The sequence below is a fragment of the Ornithodoros turicata genome, chromosome 4 (assembly GCF_037126465.1).
Source record: "Ornithodoros turicata isolate Travis chromosome 4, ASM3712646v1, whole genome shotgun sequence".
In the NCBI taxonomy this organism is placed as follows: domain Eukaryota; kingdom Metazoa; phylum Arthropoda; class Arachnida; order Ixodida; family Argasidae; genus Ornithodoros; species Ornithodoros turicata.
The window spans coordinates 1,882,963-1,898,763 of NC_088204.1; the positions used below are offsets into that span (position 1 = coordinate 1,882,963).

At 45.5% G+C, this 15,801-nt stretch overlaps 1 long non-coding RNA gene across 2 annotated transcripts in view; it reads right to left on the reverse strand.

Annotated features, from left to right (window-relative positions):
* Positions 1-15,801, reverse strand: part of LOC135390639 (uncharacterized) — a 61,595-nt gene that overhangs the window by 5,619 nt on the left and 40,175 nt on the right. The window lies entirely within an intron of this gene.

The following is a 15,801-nucleotide window of genomic DNA, read 5'->3' on the forward strand; positions in this document are numbered from 1 at the left end:
TCCAAGCGCGGAGTTGGCTTTGGCTCAGAGCGTGAGATTCGGCACAAATAAAGATGTGCCTTAGCAGCCTATCACAGCCTAATCAGTGTCACTATATCGACCCTTATTTAGTATCGTTCATCACCTTATCGTCAGTACACATCTCATCCTGTCCATCGTGCCTTGGGGTAGTGGGCCGCACCTCATGTGGCGAATTTCCCCATTCATCATCATTAATTTATCTGTTGTTGTTGTTGTTATTCGCGAGTACAATTTTTCCCGATTTCGACATCGCGAAATTCGCGAAAATTAATAGAACGCGAATATTATACGTTTACAGCATGTAATCATATATTATTACGCGATTTATATGTGGTTCACCATAAGCGGTACTCGGAGGTAAAAATGGGGCGACCACCACAACAACAACAACAATAAATGAAGGAGGAGTAATGATGACATGGGGTGTTCTCCCGCGGTAGCTACAGGACCCTACCCCACTTCACAGAGGTTAATAGGAGAGGATTAATTAATGCGAGCGCGAAGCGACGACAAGACGGAGTTCTGTTTACAGCTCTTCGATGAGTCCTGTGGCTTGCATGAAAGCAAAAAGGGAACGAAGAATGCGGCACTGATGAGCAGGGGAACTCCATGGGCTAAGTACTTTGGACAAGCTGAATGGTCTATGGGCAAGGAGCTCAAGTTGGCGTCGAAACTCCCGGCGTGGGCACGTGTACCAGTCACAGTTCTAGATGATATGGAGGATCGTAGCTGGGGTGTGGCTAGCTTGGCACAGCGCCGTGTTACTGTAATCCAGCTTAATCCGGAACACAGGGGTGAAGGCGACGTTGAGTCGTAGACGCCGCAGAAGTGACGTAAAGCTGCGAGGGAAGCCACGTGGCATCTTAAATGATAATGACTGGTCCATTGCATGGAGGAGTGACCATTGAGTGATGTCATGGAGCCATTGCTGACGGGCCGAGGGTGAAACCAACGCAGACAAGTAAAAGCGTCTATCTCCGTTGGAGAGGATAATGGGCACGGCTCTGGAGGTACGGTGGGCCGCCGCCGCCGCGAAATCTGCCTTCTCGTGACCCTGAATGTCAGTATGGCCGTGAACCCACTGTAGAGTCAACCGGTATCCCTGTTCCCCAAGAACCTTGAGCGCAGTCAGGATACTCACTACTAGGAGCCGAATAGCCGCGGATGCCCATGCTTCCTATACATTGCAGGGATGATTTTGAGTCAGTGTATATCACCCAGGAGCGAGGAGGGTAGTTCAAGACAGACTTTAGAGACAGCAAGATGGCATACAGCTCCGCAGAGGTCGACGATGTGCGATGTGACAGGCGAAACCCACATGATATTTACTCGTCCGGTATGACAAGGGCAGCGGAAGAGCCATCCGACGTAGACGAACCATCTGTGAACACAGCCGTACGGCCTCTGTACTTTGTATCCATCATTTCCAAAGTAGATTGCTTGAGAACCGGAACGGGGATCTGGCTCTGGCCCCAAAGGGCCAGAAAATATGTGTCGAGAGGGATGGGCTCGGCAGTGTCCATGGTGCCACTCAAGGGGCGGTCGGGGCAACAGTAAGGTCAGGGATGTTGCCAGATGCTGCTGTAACACATAGCGAGAGTTTACTGTTCTTCCGCCTACGTATCTATAGCTTGTGAACCAGAGGGTGGCGCCCGTGGTGAGCGAGCCACCGTAAATAGTGTCGGACGGTTTCTCTTCGGCGGTGGACATCGATAGGATAGGTATTTCTCCGGCGTTGGCTATCGCCATCCGCGTCTCAGCGCTGCGTGGGACACCAAGGCACGTCCGCAGGATGCGTTCCAGTGTACACCGAAGCTTGCGTTCAGCCGTGGCTGATATACCGTGCAATTCAGGCAAGCTGTATAGCAGGGAGCCGCGAACTAGAGTTTTGTGGAGCACAAGAAGATCCCGCTCAGTGGTGGTGGTGGTGGTGTAACTGCTTGCCGTAGTCGGCCTCGCAAGGCGGGCAACGTCACGCTCAGTGCAGCCACGGCGCACACCGGCAAAGTGGCCAATCACATTCTCCCAGCGCTGAGCCTTTGAGATGATGAAGTCAACGTGCACCACAAATTGGGCGGGGGGTACCACAATTTAACTGCACAAGCTTTATATTCCTGCACAAAGCCTATGATATGATTATAAGACAGGCTCTCAATTCATCCGAATGATTATTGCAGTAACTAATGAAAGTGACTGACTGATTGATTGAATGAAAAATAAAAATATGGAGGTGAGAGACCTGACAAAATCGAGTAAGGCTACTCCAGAACACGTACGTGAATAGAAAAGAAAGTAGAAAAACCGATCCGAAGAAGACGAAGAGGCATAAAAAAGAACAAGCATGGTCCAACTAATGAATGACTTAATAAATGACGTACATAATAGATAATAACTAACGAAATGATACTAAAATCCGCCCTTTAAAAGGCGGATCCTGTACCAGGGGTACTGGGTGCTGTATGGGGAGCCAACGAGGTAAATTTGGGCACTATGTCAGAAGAAAATCAAATTAATGGCAAATAGGTGTCAAAAGAAAGACCAATTGAAGTCATAAAAGTGTCAATTGAATGGCAATTGCAGAAGTTCGAAAGAGATTCTTTTGACACATGTCAAAAGGAAGTCCGTACCAAATAACCAAATGGAGTCAAAAGAGGTTCCAAACGTTTTTCCAAATAAATTCAAAAGCATTTCCACTGAATTTCAATTGCCTCTTTTGACTTTTTTCAATTGGAATTCTAAAGCTTGTCAAAAAAATTTTTTTGCAAGGGAATTGGCGCTGTTTGGCGCAAATGGAGCAGCAGTTCCATCAAAGGGAAGAGATATAACGACGAAGCGGCAGCTATTATAATCAAAGGCGATGGAGCAGGTGTTTGCTCACAGAAAGCGAGCCTCAATACGTGCCAAAATCAAAAGCTCCCTCTTATGCTCAGCATCGCCGGTGAAACAACTTCTCGCTTCGCCGCGTTCTGCTTGAACAGGTTCGTTATGGGCTTCGTCGTGACATAATTAACCGACAAAGAATAGCGAAGAGAGGAGGAAATATGGATAACGAAGAAAGGTGGCTCGCTGAACAACGGAACATCAAAAAGGCATCCCTAGAGGTTTCTTGTTCAAATAAAGAAGGAATTGGCTGGTAATTAAAAACCATTTCTCTCGTGTTTCATTCTTCTCCTTCCTTCCTTCCTTCTTACTTCTCAATTTTATATCCTCATCGTATATTCTTGCCTCGGATACGTTATAAATAGTAGAGGGCGTCTATTTTTATACTCTACAGATTTTTTTAAAATAAAACATACATGTCATATATGACAGCAGCATACATGTCCTTTTTTGCAGTTGAGTTACACGGCTATTAGGCAGACGTATATAAGACGTCTCGAAGATCGTATGTATCTACAAGATGACTAATTACCTAAAATTCATTAATTAACTCTTTAATTGAGAGATTTCGGGCAAAGAGCGAGATAGGAGAAAAAAGAAAGAAAGAAGGGAGAATGGGAGGCAGCCATTCTACACTCTTAAAAATGAACTTCACCGCATAGCACGCTCCTAGCCAACCATCATCTCGAATGATATCGTTATCTGCTCTGATTTGTTGAAAACGGGAGGCGTACGCCTTTTCTGTGACACTTAAGCTGTTCATAATTGTCACAGAAAAGGCGTACGCCTCCCGTTTTCAACAAATCAGAGCAGATAACGATATCATTCGAGTTTATTGTTGGCTAGGAGCGTGCTATGCGGTGAAGTTCATTTTTAAGAGTGTACCTTTTAAAAATCCTGAAACGACGACCCAGGAAATACACTGACCTCCCGTTGCAAAAGGGTTGATGCAAAGGGGCCTAGGGTTGCCGCATGCCAACCCCACGCACTTCGGCCTCCCCTGGTCTATAGAACGTCTGCCGGGACTTCTTTCCGTTTGATGTGACTGTGAGGCCAATGCAAAGGATGCACCTTCCGCATCGATCCGTAATATCCTTTTTTAATAGCTTTCTCTTATACCTGAACTGCTCAAATGCTTGCTGATTTTCAGCTATATTTTACGACGGGACATTTTGTAAAAGATAAAAATTTACGCGTTAATTTACGAGCGGCTGTAAACCTTCCGTATGAACATCGCCTTAGAAGAACGACGGTTCGAGAAAAAGAGGGAGAGAGCGTAAATATTATGGCGTTGCAATGGCGTGTAGACGCGTTTTCGAGTTTACGGATTACATCAAGACGAAAAGAAGGGCGGTTTATTAACGTAGCTTAATTTGATCCTGTCCAAAAGCGCGGCAATAAGTCGTGGTCCTAGGGGGCCAAGTGTGCATCTTTTATTAAGCGGCGCGAAGCGAAGCAGGGTCCCACAGATACCAGTATGTGTTTGCACCCGTCTACAAAATGGAGTGCGTTCATTGTTTCTCGTTAAAGGAGCTATGAACTGTACCAAGCGAGCCCACCGACTATGTCGGCTCCAAACGGCGATTTCAACGAGTTGTCTGTGATACCTTTTGTATAGGTGAATTTTAATAGGCGCGTATCTTCAGCACATAGCACGCTCCTACACTCTTAAAAATGAACTTCACCACATAGCACGCTCCTAGCCAACCATCATCCCGAATGACAACGTTCTCGCCCCTGATTTGTTGAAAATGGGAGGAGGAGCCTATTTTGTGCCGTGCATAATGACACAAATTAGGCTCCTCCTCCCGTTTTCAACCAATCAGAGGCGAGAACGTTGTCATTCGGGATGATGGTTAGCTAGGAGCGTGCTATGTGGTGAAGTTCATTTTTAAGAGTGTAGTCAACCATCTTCCCGAATGACAACGTTCTCGCCCATGATTTGTTGATAACGAGAGGCGGAGCCTATTATGTATCTATTATGCGCGGCTACAAAATGGGCTACGTCTCCCGTTTTCAACAAATCAGAGATGAGAGAGTTGTCAATCGGGATGATGGTTGGTTAGGAGCGTGCCATGTAGTGAAGTTCATCTTGAAGACGGTATAAAGCAGAACGTTATGTGTACCTCCACGTTGGCGTCTGATTGGGTGCCACAATTCTTCAGATGACGTAACGATGGGTACAGGTATCTGGACGGCGGTGCGTGTACTCGCCCGAATACGAAAGAGAGTGCGTTTTTGTATTATTATATACCTATATATTATATATATTCGTCGCTCATTGTCGCAGTTATCTCGCGGCGTAGATGCCCGAATTATTATTATTATTATTATTATCTTTAACTCCCATACAAACGTTTTTAAAACTCTCCTCTGGAGTTCACTCAGTAACATGTCAAGTTGTACAGTTTTTTTTTTCTTCCCTTTTAGTGCTATGTACTGTATATCTCTAAGTCTGTACTGTATGTATCAATGTGAGTATCTCCCTGTTACGTTCCTGTTCCTGAAATGTTATATTTTGCCTAATTTGTATATGTATGTATATATATATATATGTGTGTATGTCTATATTTGTAAATACTACATTGTCTACGTGCGCCAATACCAAGGCTTCGTCTGTTCTTGGGCACATTAATAAAGGTATTATTATTATTATTATTATTACTATTAGCTCCTGTAAAGCCGGTTTCCTCTGAGCAGCTCTGCATGCTGCAGTGAAGCAGCCCTTACGGTTGATAGTGGAACTCTGCTCATAGTTTCGTCGAATTTCAGCTTCGTTAAATTGTGTTTTCCGTGCCAATAGCACTAGAACGACGAGTCAATGCCCCTGAAAGAGGCACAATTTTTGAAGATAGTAGTAAGAACCAACAGCGACATTAGTTTCGTAACACTGGTGACGTCATCAATATAACATTTCCCTTATCTCCCACTTCTTCTGGCTAACATAACGTTCCCTGTGTAGGCGCCAGGCGCTCGTGAAATCAATAAGACGCGACATTTTGCGGTCGCCACAGTTCGCGATACAAAAAAAACATGTCGCTTATATAAGAAGGGCTATTAAGATCGAGCAATGTCACTATAGATATATGTGGTGAGTGAATCGATAAATCGTGTGTTGCGTAAACTACTTAACCTAAAAGACGTGTTTATGGTCTTATGGTCTCCGACCTTTACAACTCAAGAACCCAATTAGGTTTCGGGTTCCATCCTGCCCGATGACGCCAGGCACCTGGTAGCAGGGTGCAAGTTGTTTAGACCAGGGTTGATGAGTTGCCACTCCCGGAGTTGGAATGATTCCGGAATCATTCCAGATTTATCAGAGCCCGGAATGGAATTGAAATGGAATGGCGGAAACTGTCCTATAGGAATGGGAACGGAATGGTCTGGATGCCCCGTTGGCAGTTGTGGTTTCAAAGTGCTGGTTTCTTGCCCTCGCACCCTTTGCATCGCACCTGCACACGGTCAAGAGTGAAATAACCTCGTCCTTGCGCTTTTTCCGTGCTCGGTAATGTCAATCTCCTCTAGCACTGCTGGACTTGCCAGTATGCACTCTTAAAAATGAACTTCACCGCATAGCACGCTCCTAGCCAACCATGATCTCCAATGATATCGTTATCTGCCCTGATTTGTTGAAAACGGGGGGGGGGGGGCGTACGCCTTTTCTGTGACACTTATGCTGTTCATAATTGCCACAAAAAAGGCGTACGCCCCCCGTTTTCAACAAATCAGGGCAGATAACGATATCATTTGAGATGATGGTTGGCTAAGAGCGTGCTATGCGGTGAAGTTCATTTTTAAGAGTGTGGTTACTGGTCCTTTTCTTTTATTGATGGCATTAACGGAATGGAATTTGGTTTGCCAAGCCATTCCAGGAGTGGGAACTGACCGTACCTTTTCATTCCGAGGAATTGGAAGGAATGGAATTAGCGCAAATCTCCATTCCTCGGGATGGAATCGGAACGGAATGGAATGGGAGACCCCATTCCGCCGCTCTGGTTTAGACACAGCTGTACGACCATTGCTTTTGTGCAAGGACGCGCGTTTATCGTGCAGCCCATACTGAAGCCAGAAGGCGCACTCCTTCCTCCACAAGCACTGCACGCAGCTATAAGTCACCCAATGTCCTGAATGACATCGTTCTCTCGTATGAGTTGTTGAAAACGGATGGCGTACGCCTTTTGCTGATATTTATGCGGTTATGTTAACTGGCACAAAAAAAAAAGTGTTCGTCCCACGATTTCCACAAAGCGTGAGTGATAAATGTATCACTCTGTATACAATGGCTGGCCTTCAGCGTGCTATGTGGTGAAGTACCGTTTTAAGAGTCTGTCCATCCGTGTTTATTTATTTATTTATTTATCTATTTTTCTATAGTCGTCAGAAGTGGACGACGTCCACTTGTGTGTGGCCAACAACGGCGCCCCCGCCCCCCTCTGTTTTAAGAGTGCATTACGGAAATCAAGCGTAAATCTAATTTTAAGAAGCAAATCTGAGAGGATAACCTGTCTGAAGGATTTCCACCAAACCACCCAATTGTTGGCGCCCTCTTCCGGATTCGATCCAATAGAACCGGCTCCTAAGGTACAACCTTACAACATTCTCACACCACAATGAAGTCCATCATCATCATCATCATCATCATCAAGTATGTCAAATCTCGTCCTCTTATCAACCCACACCCACTCTCCCATTTATCTGACCAACCATAGGAGCGTCCAAACGAAAACGGCGCAATATTTTTCCCGTCATAAAATTGCTGAGTCACGTAGAGCGCATTCTTCTTCTATACCGGCTCTTCTTCCTCGTATGCTGTTCGTTGGAAGCAACCTCATAAATCCCACACTCAGGTCAAAGGGTGGGAGGAGGGGGGAGTACCACGGTAACCAGTACAACATCCAGAAGTCACGTAATAGTACCCCAGGGGTACCTCCCTGCCCCAAAGCCCGACCTATACGCCCGGAACATTTCTTTCACGACGAATTGTCGCTGGAAATAATGAAAGGATACTGGAGCCTTATATCTATCTCTACGTGAGCCTTGTTTATCTGCGTGGAACGAGCAAAAAAAAAAAAAAAAATATTAGGTCGCCTCAACACATCCCCCGGCTATATAGAAAGGAAAAAGGGGAGAAGTGTAAGTAAGAAATATAGGGACCCCGGCTGGGGGGTAAGTGCGGAGATATAAGACAGGATGAGAGAGACATGTCCTACTATATTCTGTTGAGGAGGTATTGCGGTCCTCCGAAGGCAAAGAGTGTTTTTCCTGCTTTGTTGTGGTCTGCTCGGGGCAAAAATGAAGTTGTTGTGTTGAGGAACTTGTAGTTCAATGTCTGATGAAGCTCGCGGTGCTACGTATAAAAAAAGAGCGTCTCTTCTCGTACTCAAGGACCCGAGCAAGAAAACAGAGACCCGTGTGACGGTAAAATATATTCGTGGATCAATATGGCACCGAAAATAGCTTGTCTCCAGATGGTGTATGCTTGGCGGTGTTGCTCGATAAAATGAACACACTTGCGCGTTGAGTATTCGTAGTGTTGTTCGTTTTCGGGTTTTATATGATTTTTCAAATTCGGGAGGGAAAAATCGGGTGCCATTTACGCGCGAGGATTCGGGGAAAAATCGTGCACTATGATCTCTGTTTGATATGTCACCGGGGAATTTTTCGGGTGAATTTAAAGGTACTGTAAAGCAGTAGACAAGCAGGATATGCTGGCAACGTGGCTTGAGACTTTGTTGCTTGTAAATCCCATATGCGGAACCATACGACCGACAACGCTCTCTAAATATTTTTAATTTATTATGAAAAATCCGGCGTAGTGCAGCGGCGCGACGCCTGGTGACGAACAACCCCCTGTGCAGCGGGCAACACTGTCGAATATGTATTATGTATGCAGTACTATTTTGTCTCGTTTTGTTCTTTTGGTGGCTATATTATTTTGTATCATATTTCCGTAGGAGTGCAGAGACCCCTGTTTAGTGTGTTTTTTGCGAAATAAAATCAAAAAGAAATACAGCGCTGTTCGGCTGTCGGGCCCAGTGTTCCACGCATGCAACGTGGTTTGCCGCCGTACGCGGCTGAGAGTACGGATCCCTTCCGAATACTAATACAGTGTTGCCCGTAATCTTTAATTTTAATCTTCTAATTAACTGCACCACCGATTGGAATGAAATTTGCGCCGTTTTTTGTACTGATGGCTCGGACTATCGAATAGCCACGCGAAATGAAATTCGGCCTCTGCTGCTTTACAGTAAATTTAAAGCATATGAAACAAGCCACTGCTGTGACACTGGGACGACAATCAAGAATCTACATATATTTCCGCTCGGAACAGGGGCAGTGAGTGACCGCAATATTCAAACACTTGCCCCCGAGCTCCACAAAAGCTCGTCTTTGACTCCTGCAGGAGGAGATCATAAAAGGAGGACAAATAGGTTGTCACAAATAGCTCTCTTTGCTGATATTACGATTCGCTTTTCCCACACACTCTTAAAAATGAACTTCACCGCAGAGCACGCTTCTAGCCAACCATAACCTCGAATGATATCGTTATCTGCCCTGATTTGTTGAAAACGGGAGGCGTACGCCATTTTTGTGACAATTATGAACCGCATAAGTGTCACAGAAAAGGCGTACGCCTACCGCTTTGAACAAATCAGGGCACGTAGCGATATCATTGGAGATAATGGTTGGCTAAGAACGTGCTATGCGGTGAAGTTCATTTTTAAGAGTGCAGTTTACCGAAAACCACAAGTTGAAGGACCGCAAGGATTGCGGGTAGATATCGGGTTTTATCCGAATTCTCGAAAACTTGTTCGGGGGGGCTATCGTGAAAAATCCGGTTTAACCGGAAAACGAAGGACCCTAAGTATTCGATGACTAAATCCTAAGTCGTTGCTTACAGGTAACAGCACGTTCTGTTGCGTTAAAAGGCAGTGCGCACTTTCCCTTTTCCGTGATTGTGGCAGTGGTGTTCACGACACGCTAACCCACCGGTGCTTTTTTTCTTCTTCCAGACCTCATCATAGGGCTGCGTGAATAGTCATTTCAAAACCTAAGCGAGTAATTATACAACCTAACAACAACAACAACTACATGCATGACGATGGAATGAAGTAAAGAAGAATACATACATATTAGAATATAGAGCGCATTCCCCTATGTTCATTTGGATCTTTGCTCGATAATGTACCTTCTCCTGGGAGCATTATCAGCTTACGCGTATACAGCTTCGGAAGTATACGAATCTATTATATGTATGTTCGAAAGAGACAATGGGTTTTCCGGCACGCTTTCCAGACTAATGTAGGTCATAGCTCCCCTCGAAGTCGGCCCAGGAGGCAGACTAACACCCTGTCCCTTCCACTTCTTCCTGCTGTACTCTCTCCATCTGTTCACGTCTGTACACCACTCATGGCCACGGTCGCTTCGCGGCGCTAACGTGGAATGAAAGAGAGAGAGAGAGAGAAAGAGATAATCATTCTATTGGAAATTCCAGTTCCATATTCGGTTCGTAATTGGGGTCGAATTGCCCGATTCAGTGTTCGTAAAATGGGAATATTCGTTCAGCCCCACGAAAAGGTGATAGAAACGTCGGTTGAATGCTACAAGTAGAAGTACATACTGACGTCCGTGCCGCATGCACAGCACGGAGACCGACGTCCATACCGACGTCCAGAGCGGAAGTTATGGCGAAAGGGCCGAACGCGGGCAATTAACGACGAGATTAAAGGATAAGGGGGCGCCACAAAGATTAATGATTCATCGAGCCGAAGCAAAAGTGCACCGTCATCGTGAGGTCGCAAGATTGGAGCACTTAGGACGGCTGTTGGTCTAATGATGTTCCCAAGGGCCATTACTTGCCGTCTCTTTCGTCATTAAAAGTTGCAAACTGCTCGAGGCGTCTTCACATATTTGTTCACTTGTACATACATGTCGTTCGCCTCGTATTTCTAGTCAGCGTACGGATGACGAAAAGTTCCGAGAGTCTCCGAATATTGCGAAGACTGCAATCGGAGGTAACGCCACGTTGGATACAATAAGAGGATCCCCTCGTTCTATCTCCAAAAAGACATGGAACTGTCGAGTGATTTTGAGATTAGAGCTCTATTCCAATGCAAGTTGCGTCTAGATGTGATGTGTAAAGTTTGCACCTGTCGATCGTCTTAGTTTTTGAGATAAACTAACATGCAGTTTCCGTTTCGCGGCGCATGGCCTTTGCGGAGGGGCGACTGAGGACCCTAACTGAGATGCGATAAAACGTAATCACCAAGTCACCAAGTTTAGTCTCCAACCGGTGACTTCCATTGGCTGACAGAACAGAAACCGGAAAGTGACCAGGGCTGCCAGGTCTAAATCCTGAAAAGTGGCCAACGCGCCATGAGAAAGCAGGCAAAAGCAGCTAATTTTCTTTTTATGCACACCGTTTTTTTCAGCCAGTCACACACCCAGCGCTTTTGCAGCCAGCACAAGCCAGAGAGGGGGAAAGTCGGATAGCAGGGAGGAAGCATACCGGCTCGTGTGCTTTCCTTCTCTCTGGCTTGTGCGGTGAACTGTTTTCAACGTGCTCCCCCAGCTAGACGGCGCTGCACTTTCGATACGGTGGCGTCCACGAGAAAACAGTGTATAGCCAATAGACGATTTTAAAAAGATGCGAGCGCCTCCAAGCGCACGGCCCAAAGCAGCATGAGAACTTTGAGGGACACTGCTCTGTCGTCTGTTCGGTTATGCTTTACCCCGGCTGACGCTGCTGCTGTGCGCACCGGGAATGTTGTTGTTCTTCCTCTACCTCCTCCTCTGACCGTCTCGTAATGCTTGTAGGCGTTATGAGTTCCCATGAGCCCTTGCGTCCCACCGCTAGCTAGTGGGCAAGGTGGTGGTGGTGAAGCTGAAAACTGCTCGCCGTGGTTGGCCACGTTGGAAGCGGGCAGCGTCACGACTAAGACGCATAAAAAAATAAAGACCCTACACTACACTATAGGCAGACCTGTAAAGCAATTAATTAGAAGTAATTGGATTACTGTAATTAATTACTTTCTTGGTAATTAATTACTTCCGGAATTACATTAGGTTTTATGTAATTGTAATTGAATTACTTTTACAAGTAATGCGTAACGCATTCTGAATTACTTTCGGAATTACTTTGAACGCTATCTGGGAAGGCCCAATGTTTAAAGTTTGGGTCAGTCCAAGACCGTTTTTTTTCGTTTTTCGCAGCGATTACCCAAACACTCGATTCAGATCGGTACATTTTTCGGTACAGATTTTTCACATTTGAATGTGGAAGGAGAAAAAGTCTTGCGCCATGGGAAAAGGAGTACGAATTGTGGGTATCGACCCGCACTTCAGAGTCGTTAGAGTGTTTGAAAGATCTTCCTCGTGTGCTCGAGGTGTTCATGAAGTACAATGTTGGGCTGCCCAGCAGTGCACCAGTGGAGCGTCTGTTTTCGGTTGGTGGTCTTGTTATAACAAGGAGACGTGGCAGCCTTACAGACGAGAACTTTGAGAGTACCTTACTCTTGAAAGCCATTGGACGTTACACTCACGATCTGCACTTTGTTCACATACCTGAAGAAAGAAAGCCTTTTGACTGTGGTGTTCGGTGTTTCTTTAACGTGGCAAGAGACTTGTCCTCGTGTGAGACTTCTCTAACTTGTTTTTCTACCAAAAGCACAACTACCACCATCTTTCAGAACATGCGCAATAAACGTGTACATCAAATCTTGCAGTTTGCACGTCGTCTGCCCGTTGCAGTCAACTTTGTGAATGTAATTCAGTATAATACAATTACTTTTTCAGTAATGGTAATCGTAATTGAATTACAATAGAAAATGAGTAATTGTAACTGCAATTTAATTACTTTTGTGAACATGTAATTGTAATCGTAATTCAATTTACTTTGGGAAAATAATTTTTACAGGTGTGACTATAGGCGTGATATAAGCCGCGTTTCCATTAGGAAGGCGACCAGAGCAGCAGTCCGGCGTCGTCGCTCGCCTTGGGGAAGCTTTCAAGCAAGTGGACAAGCTTTCGCTTGTCCCATCCTACAGTTGGCAAAACAACGCTAGCCAGTGGTGTGCAGGCATCATATATTGAATGAAGGACACTTTCACGCCAGCACACAAACAAAATAGTCCGGAGGACACCGTACCGGCTGAGAGAAGGTTGCTTGAATATAGACCAAAAGCCAGAAGTCATCATCTTTATCGTTTTGTTACACTGGCTTCCACAACAAAAAAATTCACGATAACAAAAAGGACGCTTCGACCCCTATGCGGGCGTCCTCGTCAGCTTGAAACACGTTATAAAAACGTTCGTGAGAAAGGAAAACTTTTTAAACCCTCGTAGGCATTCCGGCAGAGGCCCCTTGTTGCTGTTACAGGCATTCTCATCACTATGTATGTGCCATGACTCTAGGATTTTAATCCGCCTGCAGAGAACCGTCGCACTGAAGTAGTCTAGCATGTGCACAAAACAGGAACATTCCTTCGATTTCGATAATGCGAAGACCTTGGCCCGTGAACACAGATGGGGAGTCAGAAAATTCCTACCAGTCATGGCACATTCATAGTGGTAAGAATGCCTATAACAGCCACAATAGACCCATTTTTATAATCTATTGATATGGACCTAGAAAAGCTTGAACTAGAACACCATACCGCCAAAGTACATAAGCAGTGCCAGATTTCACCCAGAAAATCCCATATGCAAAATCCCCCCCCAAAAAAAAATCGAACCGTAAGAATAATCTGCGAATAATCAGTAACAGCTCAATCTTTGCGGGTTGGATGATACCGAAGAGTGCATACGGGACGGGACTGATGCGGACGAGACGGCACTTTTTATTCTGACATTCTTGGGTTCTTCAACTACGAATAATCGGTAATTCGATCGGTAATTCGATTTAATCGGTAATTCGATCGGTAATCCGATTTAGTCGGTAATTCGGTCGGTAATTCGATTTAATCGGTAATTCGGTAACGAATAATTTGAGCCAGGGCACTGTGTCGTCATCTCACTGCCATGAATGTCCCAGGGGGGGAAAGCCTCAGAACGGCTGTGGGATTGGACCATGCGACGTCGGCCGAACCGTTGGCAGCAGTTAATCCCTTTATCCAACGTAATTCGTGCCTTCGTTACTCGACTAGGAAGAAACCGACAGCTCGTTGGGAAAGATCCCCGCGAATGTAGCCGTCCATCCTTCCAAATTAACGTTGGCCGCTCCGAGGGTGTAAGGTTGATTTGAGCACAGATGCACGAGATATCGATCCCGGTTAGCCGAGTGACTCCTTCGAGGACAAACTTTCCTAGGAAGTTAATCGATAAGGATGCGATACGACAAAGGATGGCTGCCGATATCGATTGCTTACAAAGACGTGGGAGATATGAGGATAAAGAAGGACGAAAACTTTTAACCAGATTAATATCTTCCGGAGGCCTGGCGCGCATGCTGGAGCACTCGCCCCAACTGCATCCGCAACGTGCGAGTGTTTCGCTAGAAGATAAAAAAGAAAAACGTGGGTACAGTGGTGAGTCAATTCCAAGATGGCTGTAGAACACTCATAAACTGACCCATGAAGAAGACCGAGAGACACGGACACAGAAGACGACACATGTAGGTTCACACACGGCACACGACACACCGTGTCTCTCGGTCTTCTTCATGGGTCAATTTATGAGTGTTCTATACCAGCTATAGCCTGCACCCTTTCCCTTGTTTTTTTTTTTTTTTCATAAATTGACATTGAAGCATCTTTTTAAAGATGTAATATGTACAAGCTGTCGCGTGGCGGACCATGCTTCATCAAGTACAACAAGAAATGACCTGGATCAGTTTGCCTAAAGGCTGAGTACTCAATAGCTTTGGTAGAGCTACCTGCACCAGCAGCAAGCAAGCGCGCACTGCGCAGCCAAGGAATTGCTATTGAGATTTGAGTGTGAGACACGTACTCAACTTTTATGCAAAATTGCCCTGTTATACATAGTGAAACTTAGCCCACCACATGGAAGCTTCTGCATATTAGATCTTTCGAAAGCTTCAGTGTCATTTTTTTTAAGTGTTATACGGCTAAAAAGCAAGAACGATGCGACTCTACCATTCCAAGATTTTTCATTAAGACGCGTAAAACGGTCCTTCTAAATATTTCAATAATACTCGCAGCGGATTACTTGTAACTGAATTTCAGCGCGAACTCTCTCGTGACGTCACCGTCAGTAGCTTCGGGTTTTTGTTTCGTGAAGCGGTCATCTCCGAGACAAAAAAAAAAAAAAAACAATCTTAAGAAATCCAGGTCGGTCGAGACTGTTCTTCTACTGGATGGACAAACAGCTTTATCATCTCCCAGTATATAGACCCGAGCAAATACGAAGACTTCGCTTCCCTATTTCCACACTTCATCGTAAGAGCGCAGCACAGACATTCCGCCGGCTCGAGACACACCGCGCGGGTGCTTCTCCTGCGTAGATTGCGCTAGTGCAGAGAAAGCACGCTTTACAGGAGATGGCGCGCGCGGGATACTTCAATATTTGCAGAATGCAGTGTTGAAAGCAGAATGCAGTTGCAGTGTTTGAGACCTTGTCTGTGTTTGTCGTTTTTTTTTGTTTTTTTTTGTCCCCTAGTCTCGGGTTTTTAAGTTATGGCTCTATACCACCAGCTCGCTTGCTACCTCTCTATCCTCTCGTTGCAGAATGCGTTTTGCATAAAAAGGAAAAATGCCGCGACAAACTCCTGCCTCAGTTAAGTTGGCTAGGTAATTACAGCTCCGCGTTTGCCCCTCGTCACGAATAAATAGACACCGAACGAACCCAGTCCGGGTTCACTTCCTATAGAGTGGATTCCGGCCGGAACAAACAGCAGTCGTAAGCCCTCGAGGCATAGATTGCTGCCGGATTGAACTGTGGAGC